The sequence below is a fragment of the Aphelocoma coerulescens genome, chromosome 3 (assembly GCF_041296385.1).
Source record: "Aphelocoma coerulescens isolate FSJ_1873_10779 chromosome 3, UR_Acoe_1.0, whole genome shotgun sequence".
NCBI lineage: Eukaryota > Metazoa > Chordata > Aves > Passeriformes > Corvidae > Aphelocoma > Aphelocoma coerulescens.
This window is the reverse complement of record NC_091016.1, coordinates 92,814,632-92,832,467: the sequence shown is the minus strand read 5'-3', so window position 1 is coordinate 92,832,467 and position 17,836 is coordinate 92,814,632.

Genomic DNA, 17,836 nt, shown 5'->3' with positions numbered 1-17,836 from the left:
AACTATAATTTACAGCAAATGTTTTCAGGAAAGTTTTAAAGGTATTTATGACTTACATTGGAATAATCCTAGATTTCCTTTCTTTCTCTCAAAAAGATAGTTTAGTTGCAGCACAGCTAAAACAGTCCATCTCTAAAGAGGATATATGAAAGTGCTATAAAGGGAGACAGCACTTCTGCTATGTGACCAAGTCACTGTATAATGCATTACCTTCTCCACCCCCAACCTTAAAAGTCAGAGATAAGGCCTACTACAGAAATGGATTTAGCTTCTAAGTTCTGAAAAAACAGGGCCTTAAATATGGATTTAACATTAATAAATCACATTAAATCCTCCATTTCAAGTCCTCAAGACAACATGATATCTTTGGGAAAAAACATTTATTTGATAAGAAAATGGAGAAATTAATTTTCTAGCAGACTACTCCTCTAAATTTGTCTTATTATTATCATTTTAAATCTGGAAGCATTTAGAAGCTGCTTAAGAGGTTGGGATGTTAAATTAATCAGAGATGACAGATTGGTGGGCAGATGAGAACAAGTGCTATCATGAATTGGTGTCATGTGACCCTGAAATTTAAGGTACTGTCAAATTGTACCGTTCGTATATCTAAAAGACATAAACCAGAATTTACAAAGGAAGCATATGTTTTAATACCGTTTTCTTTTGATTTTGATGTTTTCTTTTAGAAGGAGAATCAGAAGCATTATGTAACTGTATGAAAGACTTTGAGGAACTCTATACATTTTTCACAACTGAGAAAATCTATGTATTGCTTCATCAGGTGTTCGAAAGCAGATCTACCAAACCCTTCCTGACCTCCAAAAGTCTGCAACCTGCCAGGCTGGTCCTCTGAGATGGAGATATAATGAACCTGCCACCTAGGGCCAACATAATGATTTGTGCAACAGGCTTGAATCTTCCACATTTTTTTTCCCCAATGTGTTTATGTGCATTTTTCAAACTACAAGGATAGTTAATAAATGGATATGGTGTATGAGACTGAACTAACCTGCTGAAGGAAAAAAAATACACTGATATATTTTTACATTTTGAGACAGGGTGCCAATAGCCAAACCCAATAAGAAGTAATATGTTAGGTAAAGATGAACAAGAACTTAAATTACACATTTTATTAAATAGAGAAACATAATTGTTTTGTTCTCTGGTTTAGGACAGATGGAGTGTAAAACAAGGCAGGTGAAGAAGGCTTGAACACAAATTTGTAACAATAACTTAAAAGTCAGATTCTAACCTGTAAGTATGAGCCATGTGATATAAATAAATGATAGCTCTGTGGCACATTTGAGCTAGATATTGGATACACAATAGCAATCAAATGTCTGGAGAGCAGCTGCTTGCCTACCTATAAGACATCTGGCTCTTTTCCTCAGCTCAGGAAGAACTTGCTGCTGCGGCCAACTGTTGTGTTTCAGAGACCTGTTTTATTTTCCAGCATAAAATGTAAGTGCAATGTGACACAAAGCAATTTCCCCTTTTAAATTGCTTAGAATTTTTAGATTCCTTTTCTGTGGATTTTTACTGCAGAAATCTCTGCTTCTTTTGCCACCCTTTCCTACTGCCCTTCCTATATACCCCAATCTACCAGGCAGGCATGATCATTACAATTGGCATAGCTTCCCTGTCTTTAAAAGGCCTGCTACTTTGTCTTAATGGTGTTTTTATTATTAACACAGGCCAGGGAAAGATCACGTTAAATGTTGCTTTATGAGACAAACACAGCTGCCTGAATGCTGTGGAGTCAGGAAGCTGTACCTACTCTTGTGTGCACTGCACTGCCTGTCAGGGCTGTCTCCTGGTGCCCCTTACAGCCTCGAGCTACAGGGCAGTTTTCTTTATGTCTTTGCTGATTTCTTTCCCTCCTGAGAAATGCTGAAGTATCTAGAAAAACAACACAGAGGTATTCTTTCTCTGAGAGACACACAGTACAACAAACCTATAGCTTACAAGCTAAAATCTTTATTTTTCAAGAAATATAGAAAATTTGATTTACTTTTTAATATGAAGTAAATTGAATTAATTTCTGTCTTTCTGAAAAGCACTGAGTTAGCTGGAAAGTCAAAAAGCCTTCTATTTTCTACTTTCCTTTTCCTATTTTTAAATATCTCCTGAAGAACCCACTGACAGAAAATGAAGCTGAACCTAAAGACCACTCTTTGTGGCTTATTCATTTCGGGGTGGTTGGTGTATACATAGATTAACTTTTCTTGTGAATTTTTAGGAGCTATCTGAGGTGTAATCTGGCATTCTATTTATCCACACAGAAATCAAACCATGTTTTTTATTTGTTGGGGATATTTCTTTTCTTTATTTCTTTCTTTTTCTTTCTTTCTTTTCCTTCTTTTTCTTTCTTTCTCTTTCTTTCTTTTTCTTTCTTTCTCTCTCTCTCTCTTGCTTTCTCTTTTTCCCTTCCTTCCTTCCTTCCTTCCTTCCTTCCTTCCTTCCTTCCTTCCTTCCTTCCTTCCTTCCTTCCTTCCTTCCTTCCTTCCTTCCTTCCTTCCTTCCTTCCTTGAAGTGGGGACTTATTCATTGTCATCTATTGATGATTTTTTTATCTAAAGACATGATCCTTATAATGCCCTTTTACACTTGCTGTCAACTTCTGGTTTGTAAGTTTTGATTTAACTACAACACAGATAAGCAGACTATACTCTTGCAAAGAAGTACCTTGAGGACTTTCCAAAGAACATGCACCAAATTCACTTATAGCACTGCTAAAATGAAGACCTTAGAAAATTCACTCCTGAGTTATCCCTTTAAATTTTCCATTAAGTTATAATAGCAAATGAATTCAGAGAACGAGATAACAGATTATATAAGGAGTTACTCAACTATGTTATGTTAGTCTATAAGTGTTCCCTTAGAGTGAGAGAGAAGCTGTAGCTATAGCAGAAATAATTTTCTCCTTTCACAGCATTTGGTCTGAGCCTGTTTATTTTGGAAACTTTCTCCTTGATTGTGGTGCAAGGGGAGGACTTTTCACAGTGGGCAATTAATTTTAATCAAAACCATCATCCCTTTTAGCTAAAAAAATATGTGTGTTTGAGTAGGTTTGAAGGAAGTGTGCACCCTTTTGTCCTTTAAAAATACATAATCTGATTTGGCAGGGCACATTTGTGGTGTGTCTATGGTAGATTTTCTATTAAATTTATTTAAATACTCCCATCCCTGAGAAAATAAGCTACATGAGTTGGTTTGAGACCTTCATTAAAGGCTACTCCAAAGCATGTTTTCTATGAAAAATGGCTTTGCTACTGAGAATGATTGGTATGTCAAGAATTTCATTTCAGCCAACATTTTTGTTATTAGAAGAAGCTTCTGTTGTCTACAGATGGGTTTTGTTCAGAAAGATATAATGCAAGATATGAAAAAAGCATCCTTCCAGTGTTCTTATCTACTATGCAATACTTCTATTGTAAGCATAGATAATAACAATTCTAATATTTTTCTCATTTCCTTGGGTGCTGCTTCTTACTCACATCTTATAATGGTACTCATGATTTTACTGCTGCTTCTCTGGGGGCTAGAAAAATAATCAAAGAGCTTGTTTTTCAGTGTGTTTATTGAAACCTTAGAACTGGATGCCTTAAAGGTGATCTTTTAAATCCCTTTTTGCTTTTTGTATTTCCCATGTAAAATACAAAGACTATCACATTAAAACATGTTTTCCTTATTGTTTTCTGCATCATTAAATCTTGACAAGCCCATTTTTCTTCCATTTCCTTTTGAAAGAGAACTTTTGAAACTTTGAAAGTTTCTGAAAAGAATGGAAGGAGGGAGGATTGAAGTAGGTCACAGCCTTTGGTGACATAACCATGCCAGTCCTTTCAAACTATCCCAAGAGCCAGATCATCCATAGATTGGAAGGAAATGAGAATCCAATTAAAGCCAAAATAAAGAGACCAATACTTTGTTCAGTAGGTTTCTGTGGTTTCTGTTGTGTTTTGTTCTTGTTTATATCCTATCCCACCCTCGCCCTTCTGGAAACTTTATTTATTTTTTTGTACACTGATAAGCAAGTTTTGAAATTCTCTCAAGTAAGTACAACTCTGCAGCGATCGAATCTATAGGACCATAAGTCTCTCTGGATAGCAGAAACAAATTTCTCTCCACCTTTGTAGACATCTACCACATTTTATTACTACTGTGGCTATTTTTACAAAACCCTTGCTTCCTGAGCAGCAACCACATTCCCAGGGACCGTTTGCACATGCCAGCAACAGATAAAGTTAACAAAACTGTGGCAACTAAGGAATGGCAGTAATGCACTGGATGGTGCTTGCTCTCTCATTTTTATTTTTGGTTGTTTTTTTAAGTTTTCCTACCCAATCCTGACAAAAACAACTTAACAAAACCTGAACTAAAACAGAAAATGAAAGCGTGTGATGCTTGCTGGGAGATAAAACACATGATTATTTTATGCTGCCGCTGACAATGGGCTGAGAAGGTAGTGATCGTCACAAATTCATCACAGCCACAGAAGGGAAGCACTACACTTCATCACATGATCTCACGAGCTCTCAGGATCTACTGTGAAACCATTACCTGGTAGCCAACAGCAACAAGTGATTTTCTTAATGCATTTTTTGCCTTGTCTAGTGTAGAATGTGCAAAGTACAGTGCAGTCAATAGAAGCCAAAATGCCTGGAGCTTCTTGAAACCCAGCAATTGTTTGGACACTGTTAGACAAGGCATCCTAGAAGCAAAGGATACAGAACAATGATGAAAGGAGAAGGCAGGATGACCTTGCCAACAGCGTCTGCTCTCAGGTCAATGTTGAACAGAGCAGGAAAGGTGCTCGCATTCTCTACCATTTGTTGCAGCAGGGAAGAGAATAGAAACCAACTAGAAATATGCTGCACACCAGCTGAGTGAGCTGGATACTGCATCCTTAAGGGTGTCCGGGAGTATGTTTTAAATATTCCTCTACCCTATCTCTAACCAACAGGATCCTGTAATTTCCAACCACTTCCCTGCTTGCCTGTCACTGAATGTCAACAGTAGGTACGGCTGGCAAACACAGAAGTTGAAGCATGTGCCATATTTCATTGGAAGTTTATTATAATTTGCGGTTGAACTTGATTACTTAAAGGTCACCTCTCTTCTGTACATAATCAGTTTTCCTTGCTCCCAATTTTAAACAATTGTCAAACTAAAATAAATAAGGAGGAATTACATATGGGGAAAGAAATTGTTTTCATGCACCAAAGAGCACAGAATTATTAAACAGTTGAGGTTGGAAGGCACCTCTGGAGTTCATCTGGTCCAACCCCCTTCTCAAGCAGGTTCACTTAGAGCAGGTTGCCCAATACCATGAGCAGACGGCTTTTGAATAGCTCCAAGGATAGAGACTCTAAAACCTCTCTTGGCAACTTGTGCCAGTGATCAGTCACTCTCACAGTGAAAAATAATTTCCCGATATTTAGATGAAACCTCCTGTATTGTAGTTTGCACCCATCACTTTTTGTCCTGTCAATTAAAGATAACATGGTATCCTGCAGTGAACAAGCTAATCCATGTATTTCATTGCAGTATCCAACTGAAGTTAGGCATCATTGTAGTGATGCCTAAAGATGAGAGTCTCTGTCAAAAACATTTGGTCATTTCTGGGAAAGAAATGAAATTGCATGATGAAACCTCCTCAGCAGTGTCATCCTCTCACAGATGCAGGTTTGTTGTTGGACATGCCTTTAATTTGAAAACTGTAAAATATTACCTTCAGTCAACTTGAAAAGCATCATTCTTCCAACATTAATCTTCAAACCTACAAATCTCAGCAGCAAGTACCCCATAAATCTTAAAAAGTGAACAGTAGGTAGGACCTTCTTTTAATTCTCTTTCAACCTTTGCTGACCTGCAGTCCTTTACATTGCTGCTACAGCTACTTAATTTTCCTCCCTAGAATTACTAGTTGCCCAGATTTTACTACAGTGATTATTCATCAATTTTTTTTTCTCTCTCTTGGACGGTAAAAAATAATAGCCATGTCACAGTGATGCAGCACCAACTCCAGAGACCAACCCTTTTGATGCCATAGCTGAGTCACTGCAGGTAGAATGCAGGTGATGGCTGTGTCACAAGGGGCATGGGTGCAGGATGGCTGCCTGGGCTGGTAGGGGATGATGTCCACTGCAATGGGGAGTGGCTGCTTCTCCTTGGTTAATTCTCCTCTCTAATACAGCTGGGAGCCTGGACAGGGATGAAACCAGACCATGTCACTCTCCTATCCCTTACCTCCTCTGACACTCGGAGAATGTTGCAAGTTTCTGAAAGGATATTGACCTAAGGATAAGAAAACACACACAGTCTCGGTCTGTACACTGTCAGGGTTCTCCAGGCACCTGGAAAGTCTTTAAAACCTTGGACAAAGGGAGCTCCACCCCATTCTACCACTCTGTACCCATCCTGGTCTTACAAGGAGCTGGAAGGTCCCCAGAGCCATGGATAAATGAAAGTCCTCAGCACCCACCTTCTCTAAGTGCAACTTGCTGTAAAGTTTCTGATTCAGGAACTCACTGGCTGCCTTTGGTTTGTGCTGTCTTTTTATTGGAAAACTTCTGAGCCTTTTCCTTTTGCATAGCAATTGCATAACCCTAAATTTCTTAAGAAAATATCCCCCATTGTCAGGCTTTCCCATACAGACCAGGCCCTCTAGGGTAAGGACTCACCTTTCAATATCTTTCACCTCAATTTTTATTTTCCTTTTCAGTCATATCTTTCCAGCTGGATAGAGCAACTTGTTACCTGACAACAAAATTCCTTTTTTTTCCCCATAAGGTGAGAATCTCTTGCCATTCCCTTTTGTTTCATGCTCTTTGTTTAGTGAGAAAGGGCAGGTTAGGGACTCTGACCTGAGTAACTCAAGGCTATTTTCAGAAAATCTGCCAAAGATAGAAAATAGGCAGGCTATTTTGTTCTTCTTTTATGAATTCAGACCAAAAATTATTTTCTTGTATGAGAAATCACTGTAGTGGAATTGAAGATCCCTTAGAATATAGTTGTGCCATGTGGAACTTTTTTCCCCTTTTTTAAAGAAGGGTATTCAATAAATAGCATAAGGTAGGTAGTATAACTGAAAAATTATGTTGCAACAGAGGCAGGGATCTAATACTTCCTTGGAGACCTAGAGTGGGGCACAGCAACATGCCTTAATTGCTACTGTACTTTTATCATCCTTACTTTTTTTATGCTATTCCAATATTATCTGGGGGTTTCAACCAAGGTTAGGGTTTCAAAACTTTTTATATACAAAATGTATAATATAAGATTGTCTCTTCTCACTCATTTCAAGTTTATGTGGGAGTTAAACACAGCACTGCACTGACATTAATGATAACATCATAGAAAGGTGTTCTCAGTGGTCCTTATAACCAATCCCTATCTAACGGATACTGCACTCTGCAGTCTTAAATTTAGTGGAAGAAGTCGGCTCGAAAGAATAAACAGTCTTTATCTAAGCCTATCATTGCACTAAATTAACCAAGATTCCTGTCTTTAAACACAGAGGTCTTTGCCTGCTTCTTTCTTTGGCACGCTACCGTGACGAGTAATATGGAGTTAAAGATATAGAATTAGAAGAAATACATCAATAAAAATATTTGAAATATAAGAGCTTCATTTCACCAAAACTGATAAACCCCTCTGTCTTTATGCTTTTATGCAAATAATGTTTTTTCAAGATAAATAATTTCATGTTATTCAGATGGTGTTAGGAAGATAATAATTGCCTTTTTAGGGAAGAAAAGGAATGAAGTTAATTTAGGTAGACTAAATCTGTTCTCATCTTTTGCCCTTGTAGTCCTGCTTCTTTGAAGCCAAAGCAGTAAAAATCTGTGCACAAAAAGAGAGGAAAAAATACCTGCAAAGGAAGAAAATGTAGCCCTAATTTTATAATGTCTCAGAGAGAGTATCTGTGTTGAAAAAATTCTCAGGCTACCTCTAAGCAACCAGCACAGATGCTAGAAGTGCTTTAATTGTGTTAGCATGGTACTCTCCTAGGTCTGTTCTCCTGTCTGAGCAGTACCATTAGCCCAGGGAAAGCACCTTATTAACACAACTGCACTTCCCCAGTGGCTGAGCCAGCCTGTTCACATTTAGCTGGCATTTTACAGAGTCTAGAGTTGGGGTTCCTCCCCTCTGCCATGGGGGGAGGGGACCCTGGGCTAGAGGCACAGGGTTTCCCTGCTCCCTGGTCACATGTAACCTAGTCCTGTTCCCCATTGGTTGTTTTGTGTTCCCCTGCCTGGGGGACAACCCTGGTTGTCCCGTGATTGCTCAGTTCTTGGGCTGGACCCTGGCCATGCGGCTGAATGAATAAAGGTCTCTGAAAAACATCTATCAAGAATCAGTCCCTGTTTCTTTCCACAGGCTTTGCTGTCTATACATGTTGCAGAAATCCCTGCTGCAACAGTCTAGGCTTAGACTGACTTTGACTTGCTGTTGGAGAAGAAGTGCAGAGAAGCATAGGCACTGATGGATTTTGGCATAGTGTGGGGAAAAGAAATTTCATAAACAAGCAGGCTAGTTGCAGTTTGGGTGGTAATGAGAGTCTCTGTTGCAAGGGTCCTTCCAGCAGCCCCTCCAACTGGATCAGGAGACATTCCCCAAAGTGCTGCTCTGTTCAGCTGTTACAGACAGCTGAACCATGGTCCTGAGTGACTGCTCCAGCATGGGTATGATCCACCACTGAGTACCTTAAACTAAATAAGAAGCATATCCTAGATATTCTAACTATCTGCATGAGATTGCCCTACACAATCATTTCAACAGCTGAAGGAACACCTTCTACTGACTATTTTCAAGTATCTTATCTTGTATAGTTTGATCAATTCTGCAGCAAGATCCACCCAGGGAGTCTTTGGGACGGCCAGATTCTTCACACAGGATATTAATCTGCACACAATATTAATGTGTGCAGACTAAGAAAATTATTAATACAAATAGCTGCTACCATCTCAGTATTTTAGCTTTCAGTTTGTCTCTTGATGCTCTCATGCTACTCTTAGTTTCATCATATCTTACCCAAAACACGTCTTGGTCCTACAGGCACTGCCAGAAGTCAGGGTTTTTTTCAGATGGCTTTAGAAAAACACATTTTCTTAAAAATATTTTTTTAAATCCCAGATTCGGATAGTACTGCATACATGTCTTAAATTTCTTTTGATTTTGACAATTTCACATAGCAAGCTGTGATATGGTCTATCTATGACAATAAAGCCCAGGCCTCTTCTTAACAGTATTGACTGTTTCTTACCCTGACTCCTGTGTGATAGAAGTGATCTATCCACTTGAATATGAGCATTTGGTTCAGAAAGTATTTTAGTTTTATTAGTATTTAGTAGCCAAGCCAGGAAGTTGGAAAACAGATCTCAACGTTTCCTTTCCTTGAGTTACTCAATAGAGCAACAAGGTTATCTTGTTCAAAAATTGGTTGCCTGTCAACTTTCCCCGTTTCGCTTGCACCTAATACGAAGGAATCTGGTCAATTGCTAAATTTTCATTTTCTGTTACTTCTGGCTTCTCAAATTTAAATTCAGATATTTACTTGATTTTATATGGATTTATGATATCTTCACTGTGGAAAAATTTGTAGGGAAATAATTTTTCTCTTACCAAGTTGGTTGATACATATTTGATGCAAGCATGTTGACAAGCCACAGTGAAACACCTGCATTAGATTGAAATGGCTTTAGAAATGCTGAAGTTCTTCAAAACATGCAAATTAATGTGTTCTTCCCCATATTCCTCTACCTGGGACATACTCAGTATGTCATTTTAAAGAAAGCACATTAGCATAATTAACTGTCTAATCTGAATGCCAAATGCATATCACACCCTGAATCACAGGATGGGTAAGGTTGGAAAGGACCACTGGAGGTCGCCTGGTCCAACATCCCTGCTCAAGCAGGGTCCCCCAGAGCACCTTAATCAGAATTGTGTCCAGATGGCTTTTGAATATCTCCAGAGAAGGAGACTCCACAATTTCTCTGGGCAATCTGTTCCAGTGCTCAGTCACCTACACAGTAAAGCTCTTCCTCATGTTAGGGTGTTCCAGTTTCTGCCCATTGCCTCTCACTCTTATTGCTGGGACCACCGAGAAGAGCCTGCCTACATCCTCTTGGCACCCTCCCTTCAAATACTTGTATACATTGACAAGATCCCCTCTCAGTCTTCTCCTATTCAGGCTAAAAATATATGGAGTGCTTCATAACCTTGCATATCATATTATATCACTAATGTTACTTTTTTCTTCTGATTTATTGTGGCCTTGTCCTGGAAGAACGAGATGGTTACAGTCTCTTTGTAACTGGCATTTTGGTTGAGAAGTCCCAGCTGGATCCTCCCTAGCCTTTTCATTTTTTCTGTCACATGACAGTAGATGTGGTCGGTATCCAGCTGATTAAAATTACACTTACTTATATAGTGAACCAATCAGTACCTCTACTTAATGTAGAGAATTGTCATTAAAGAATATTAACTATACAATACTATACAATACACCTATGCAGAATTTCAGAAGATAATGTACCTCCTGTGAGCTCTGAAAATGAAAAGAAAATCCGATACTTCTGTTTCCACTGTTTTACTAACCTATATCGGTAAAGCTACTAAGCAGCTTTGTATGGTAGAAATCAGACATGAACAGATACACAGAAGAGCTTTATCTGTAGCTGCCTTTCAAATGTAATCCTAGACAGAAGGGGTGAAATTTAGTAGTCCAAATTATATTTAGCATCATTTTAAGACATCCTTCCTACTTCCTTGTTCCAGAAAGATGGAAATCTCATATAGGTCCTATATTATCTGGTAAGTTACGTGCAGGTGTCTCAGATACTCCAGGATGTCTAAAATGCCATTAAAGGCCTATGAATTCAACTCCAAGTACTCCTTGTACTCTTTGTATTATACTGCAACACAATTAAATTTAGATTGCAGCATAAATTTAAAATAATGCCATTGCTTATATTTTAATTTTTTTCTTAATTTTCACATATCTTGTTATTTTCAACTTCTTGAGATACAATATTTTAGAAAAAAATTGGATGTGTATGCTGCTAAGGCAGAAGACTGGTGTGTAAAGCGCACAAAGCCAGGGCAGAATACTGGCAGCATTTTCAGCAGATCATGCATGTCTAGCTTTCTGCAGTAGTCATTCTTGAACTTTGTTTTGTTCAGCAAACTTCAAACACCAAGATATGTTTGAAAAACCTATTCCAAAGTTTATCAGGAAACTTCAAACATTTTTATCATACCCTTTTGTATTTCCTTCCTTGAGCTTCTTGTCTTTTTTCCCAATAAGGTAAATGAGGACATGGGATCCTACTTGTTCCTGGTGTACCCAGTCTACTGACTTGGAGTCGCTTTCTTTACAAAATGACATTGATACCAAACAGTGAAGTCTTAATAATAACCTCCAAGACTTCTGTCCACAAATCCAAATGAGCAAGCACTTACCTTTCCTTGGCTTGCCCATAGTGGATCAGTGTTTGGAGGAAGAGGTGATATCCAGCTGCCTAGAATTTCTTTAACTCCCTATCGTTGTTGAGCAGCTTCCTGTGGTTCTTGAGGAAGAATGAAATGAGGCATCTAATTGCAGTGTAGAATTCATTATCCACTCTTTCTTCAGGGCACCACAAATTAGCCAGGAAAGGCCAATGTCAAATCATCTGGGGAACTTAGCAGAATACCAAGAGTAGGAACAATTATCTGACTCAAAGCAATCATTAAGAAGTTTGCTGAATGAAGAATGTGTTACCTTAAATCAATTTCAACACTCCTTTTTGTAGACACAATTTTAGGTAGTAGTGCTGACTGCATATAGTCTCAAAATAATGATTTTCAAGTTAATTTCAGTTATTTGTATTTGAGGTTTTGCACAAACTGCCAAGGAAAGAGCATTTTCCTGCAGGATTTTTTAGTTGCATCTGAAGTGTGGGTAAGCTCTGGTGTGTGCAAGTCCTGCATATAAATTAGCAATTACATTTAAAAGCAGTGGAGTGAAAGAGGTATATATCTTTTTAAAAGGTATATTTATTTTATCAGCAAAATATTATCTCAATTGTCAATAAGTTCATATTTTTTACTACAAAATTTATCTTTGATGTATTTTTCTCATCTTTCTTGTGAAGGAAAATTGAAATAACGTTTTTTTCCATACAGCCAAGCTGGATGCATTATAAATAGAAACAAGGCTAAAAGCACAAATAATTTTTCACCAAAAGCTTGTTTCTGTTTTACTGACTTCCCCCCCACTGCCCCAGACAATCAAAGAAGAAAGAAGAGTGCTGGAACTCACAAATGAAAATGCATTTGGGATTGTCCAGGAGAACAAACTCACAACTGTGGTTTCATTGTTGGATCATTTGGCACATACTGTCGATATGGTCAGAGTGCTTGGTGGCTACACGCATGAATGTGGAGAGATCCTGAGCTTGGTGCTGGCTTGTTCAGAGCACCCTTATCCAAAACGTGTATCTGCAATTACCACTGTGTCTTCTGATAGCACCTCACTCATCTGTGTGCCATATGGACAAGATCATGATAGCCCAGCTATCAGAGTGGTGGGAAAGTGTGAAGGTGTGTCTGGAACACAGGCTTGACACACTGGAGCGAAGGATTGTCTGTGGTTCTTTTCTTCATGAGGCTCAGGAGAAAAAACAGACATGCCCTCAGCAGAGAGTGCAGGCAGCCTGAGTTAGTACAGACCAAGGAACAAATGACAAGACATGAATTTGCCTGTCAGCACATGCATAGTTTGGGCAGGAAATTCAGCCTTCCTGAACATCATCCTGCTAAGCATATAGCAAATCAGAATCATGCCCCAGGATGTGGCATGCAGTAATTGCAAAAGTGTGAATAAAAGGGCTACATTTATATTTCTTCTATGTTGTACAGTTTCTTCTCTTCTATGTTGTACAGTTCTGTATTTTACAAGCTGTCCCTTTCTATGGGAATCTTATTTTCAGTTCATATATAAGCACTACATGAGCAAGCAGTAGGCACAGTTAAACATGTAAATCTATTTAAATTTGAATAACATTGTAGAACATCAAAGGAAATATTTCATGAGTAAAGTTTGTCATGGTTTAAAATAGGAAAAGCAATCTACATTAAGATTTCCAGTTTGATTGTTTTGCTTTTGGTCATCAGAATATACACGAGTTTTTCAACTTGTAGAGCGGTCTTAAAATTAATGTGTTATGAAAGTAAAATGACTCTGCTGCACTTTGCATCCTTTTCTTCTTATCCAAGAGCCTTCTGACAGCCACCTAATACCAGCTAGATTTTCAAGTGTCCCTTCTCCTTATTGCAGATAATTGGAAGCATCTGCTCCATTGTCAAAATGTACACTCCTGTGCTTACAGCTGAAAACTGTGATCTCAGCATATCCAAACATCTCTTCATCTTTCCAGCTTTAACATAATTTTCTAGTTCTGATCATGTCCTGGAGTAAGGAGTTGGTTATTCTAAGTAGTTATTCCTTGATCTATGTCAATTTGAAGAAATTGCTGTAATTTTCAAGTCAATTGTTTCTCCTCATGACACCTGTGAACTAAAAAGGATGTGCTTTCCAAAAGATATTCAGTGCCTGATGCTCAGTTGTAGGTTCCTTGGCCATTCCTGAAATTTTTTTAGTGTTGCATCTTGGCGATACGCCAGCAGCAGTTCAGTGGTACAGAAGACATCACGTGTTGGAGGTCTGGTTATGGAAACTCTTAGTGTGGGCATGCCATTCCCTTTGGTTTGTGGGGATCCTCTCAGGCTGACTGCCCTACACACAGTCCAAGAAAAAGAGATTCTTACACATTGAAAGGACCCAGCAGGTTTATCTCTGGTACTTCTTTTTTCAGCTCTTGCTGGTTACAAGGGCCAAGAGCCTGACTACAGGGACTGTCTCCATGAGTTTGTTCAGCTTGTGACAGGTTTTGTAAAAGTGGTAAAGAGGGGAAGGGGGTCTGAAAATCTTCAGCAGAAGTCAGTATTCCTGTCTCTGGAGAGTTCTTTTGCCTATAATTGGTAGTTCCTGTTCAGAAAAGTTCAGAATCAAAATATATGGATTGATGGTGCAGGGCAGAATTGTGCAAAGAAGACACTGTTAAAAGAACTTGGAGACTACTGTAGCTCTTGCTTTCCGGCATTTGATAAGTATTACAGACATTCTAACAGATTTCAACATCTCCCCAAAAATAGATATCCTAAGTACTACTTGATAATGCAATGCATTTTTTTACATTGAGAATCATTAAGATTTTTGATTTATGTCTACAAGCAAATTAAGTGTCCAGTGCCCCATACAAAACCAGTCTCCTAGAAAACCAACTCTTCTAGTAAGTGACTTAGCTCAACTTGAGGTAGAGTCTCAGTCCCTGGGCTCTCCCTACTGACTGAAGAGAGCTCAGACACCTGTATCTGAAATCATAACCCCCGTAAGTAAATGGCTGGGATGGGTTGTCTTCAGTTGCAAACTGAAGGACTCCCTGAAACTCCTGATATCATTGCACTGAAAGAGATATGCTTTTTTAGGAGTTAAGGGTGGTACACATGAGTGCTTGGGGTACTCTTGTCAAAAGTAGGGGACACTGGGAGTTCTTAATCTTTCTTCCCACTACTGGTCACTTATTTATGAAGCAAAGATTAAGATGCCTTTTCCTTTTGCTTTCCCATGATCCTGTTACGAAACATAACCCTTTCTACCATCCTCTCTTTCTGTTTAAATCACCGTCATTTTGAAGCTGCTAGCACATAGAGAAAGTTTTCCCTAGTTTGCTTATGGACTTCTGTGTTGCAAATGGAAGTTTAAAGGGTGACTGTAAACACAGTGATACTGTAGCCTGAACCCCAACCAGACCCCTTTTTGGCAAGTATCCAAGCTTGGCCTCCCATCCCTCTACAATCTTGGAGGTCCCCACTACTTCCCACACAACTTTTGTGCTATCTTCCTTTAACTTTCTCTTTCAGCTTAAACACTTCCACCATTCCTTTCATGAGTAACACAACACTTCTTTGAATCCAATACCCCTTAGAGCCCTTCCCCTGTAACCAGCATTTTTATTTTTCTTGAAAATAATATGACCCCTTTTGTGAACTTTTTCCTGCAAAGAACATTTCTGCAAAATAAGATCTGTTAAAAGCTTCAACCCTCTGACAGATGGTAGCAAGTAGTTCTTTTTCCTGGATGCTTTTGCCAACAGTCATTCCTGGTGCTGGGCAAGGCTGGCTCAATGATTGCTGTACATAACCAAAAACTGCACAATTCATGTAAATCAGGTGAGACAAAATGCTTTCTGGTGAGAAAGGGTACGTCTACACAAGCAGATGGCTGCAGGTGCAGTACATGTCCAGTCTGAAAGCTTTGTCTGATACATTCTGCTTCTTAGAAAGGCGTGATATCACATGAGCTTGGCTATTTGATGTCCACTAACATAAGGAGTTTCTGTCAAAAGAAATTACATCAGTCTACACAATGAAAAGAAAACTACATTCATCTATCAGTTTTATTTCATTTTCCTTTTGTATTACCTAACTGTGCTGTTGTCCCTCTCCAGCTCTTGCTTTTCTCCTGGACATGCAATAAAATTCTCTATTCTGAATTTTTCCTGCTTGTTGATGATTTTTTTTTTTACAAAAAGCATAGGCAGGTCTAGCAGCCACTCTTCTGAGAAACGGGCTAGTACTTATTTAAGGTACTTTAAATTTCAGTGCACCAGACTTTCTAATAGCCTCTGCAATTTGAGTACAGAAGTCATTAAGACACCAGGCTGATGGGCACCCGGTATCAGATCTGTTCAAATGTGATAAAAAAATATAAAAGTGAAGACTTAGAAGGCCCATAATTGCAGTCCTTACCTATCCCCAAGCCTGCTAGTCACTCCCAATTTCTTTTTTCACAGCTTGTCTTCACTAATGGTTGGCAATATCAGACCACCGGTCTTAGTTTGAAGAAAATGTCAGCTTAACCCAAGCAGAGTGTTTAATAGCTAAGTGGTTTTTCTTGAGTAACAATGCACACTTGTAAATTAATCATGCTGCAACTGTCTCACTCTAGGCTAACTTCACATACCAATTTAACTCATTTTTCGTGTTCTGAATGTGGAAACATTAAATCTAGGTCAATATTTTCAGTAAATTCAATAAATTATTCACTGAGTCAATTATTTTCTTGAGATATTTTGTACCACAAATTTTCTACCTGATGCCATGGAACTGTTTTAGCATTCAAGGAAAGAAACCATTCTTATCTGCAAAGGAACTGTGCAGTCATGCATCTTAATTCAGGATTTAACATCACTAGGTATAGCATAGCAGGAGGGAAGCAAATTTCACCCCACCACGCACTTGATTATCTTCAGACTGAGATGTACTTGTGTCTATATCTGCTTATTCATGAAGTCAAGAAGGTGAAAATTCTCCATTAATGCAATAAAAATTGTATATTCCTAGAAGCAAGTCATTAAGCAATTTGTCTGACATTGGCTGGAAAGTGTAATATAGCTTTAGATCACTTGCCTGACCCTGTAAATCAGAATGTACTCATGATTGAACAAATCCTATTTTTTTTTAGCTTATTTCTATTTTGATTTTTACAGTTTACATGTAGTATTAGTAAAATCACACTGAAGCAAAATTTGGAAGTAAAAAGAAGTAAAAAAGGGATAACAGTCTCCTGTTGTCTAAATAAAGGCTTCTGACAGGAGTTCTGACTGTAAGAAAAAGTCTAATGAAAGAATGGACATTTGACACACAAAGGTGAATAAGCACTCCTGAAAATAAGGGCTGGGCAGATGAAAGAAGGACAAAAATGCATGCAGGACACAAAGAGATGGTTTGCAGGGAGCACTGGCAATCCCACAAACATGGGGAGAGGTGGATTTAGACACACTGTCATAAAAAATTCACAGGGCTCACCCATAGTCGATCAAAAGTTAAAAGGAAATCTTCCAGTGAAATCCTGTCAAAACTGACATGCTCAACACTGTACTCCTTACAAAGCCAACCCCAGCAGCTGTACTGGTAATGAATGGCTTGAACCGAGATAGTGCCACGGAAGTTTCTGTCGTGTTGGCCAAATGATGCTCATCAGCTGTGGCAGGCGGTGTGGAAACTGGCAAAGACGTCCCACTGTGTCTGTCAAATTCACCTTCCCTTCTCCCTTAAGGGTTCCTTTTGCTTTTCATCACTGTCATGGCCATGCTCCAAAACAGGTCCTCTTCCTCAGTCGCACTCCCAGAGAAAACTCAAGAGTGTCATGCATTTCAGGACCACACAGTCAGAACCTTCGCTCCCACTCACTTCCAAAAATTAAACCTTTCTCCCTCTCTGCAGCCTTGACCTGATAATTGTGCTGGTGGGAGGAATAAACTGTTAGTGCTGCTCCACTGAATTTGGATTTTAAATGTTCAGCACGCCATTCATTAAAACTGTAATTATTAATAGGTATTTTTAAAAAAGGCATTGGTGTCACACTTTTTTTTTTTCACAGCTTAAGTCCTGATGACTAAGGAACTGACAGAAAGAAGAGAGGGACTCTTTTCGCAGTGGAAAGCATTTGGATGTGTTTAATCACAATTTTTTATCTTCAAGCTGAACAAACAATTCCAAAGAGCCTTGCTTTTAATGGGTTTTCCAGTTATATTGACTAATGTACAGAGAAGAGAGGTCAAATAACAACTGTATCCAAATAAAATCAGATTCTGCTGAAATCAGAATCTATGACTTTCTTAGCTCAAAGTCTTTTTCCCCAAGCCATTCACTATCAGCGATTATCAATTATATAGTATTTTACACAACAAATGCAAGCATTGTGCTTTTTTAGCAT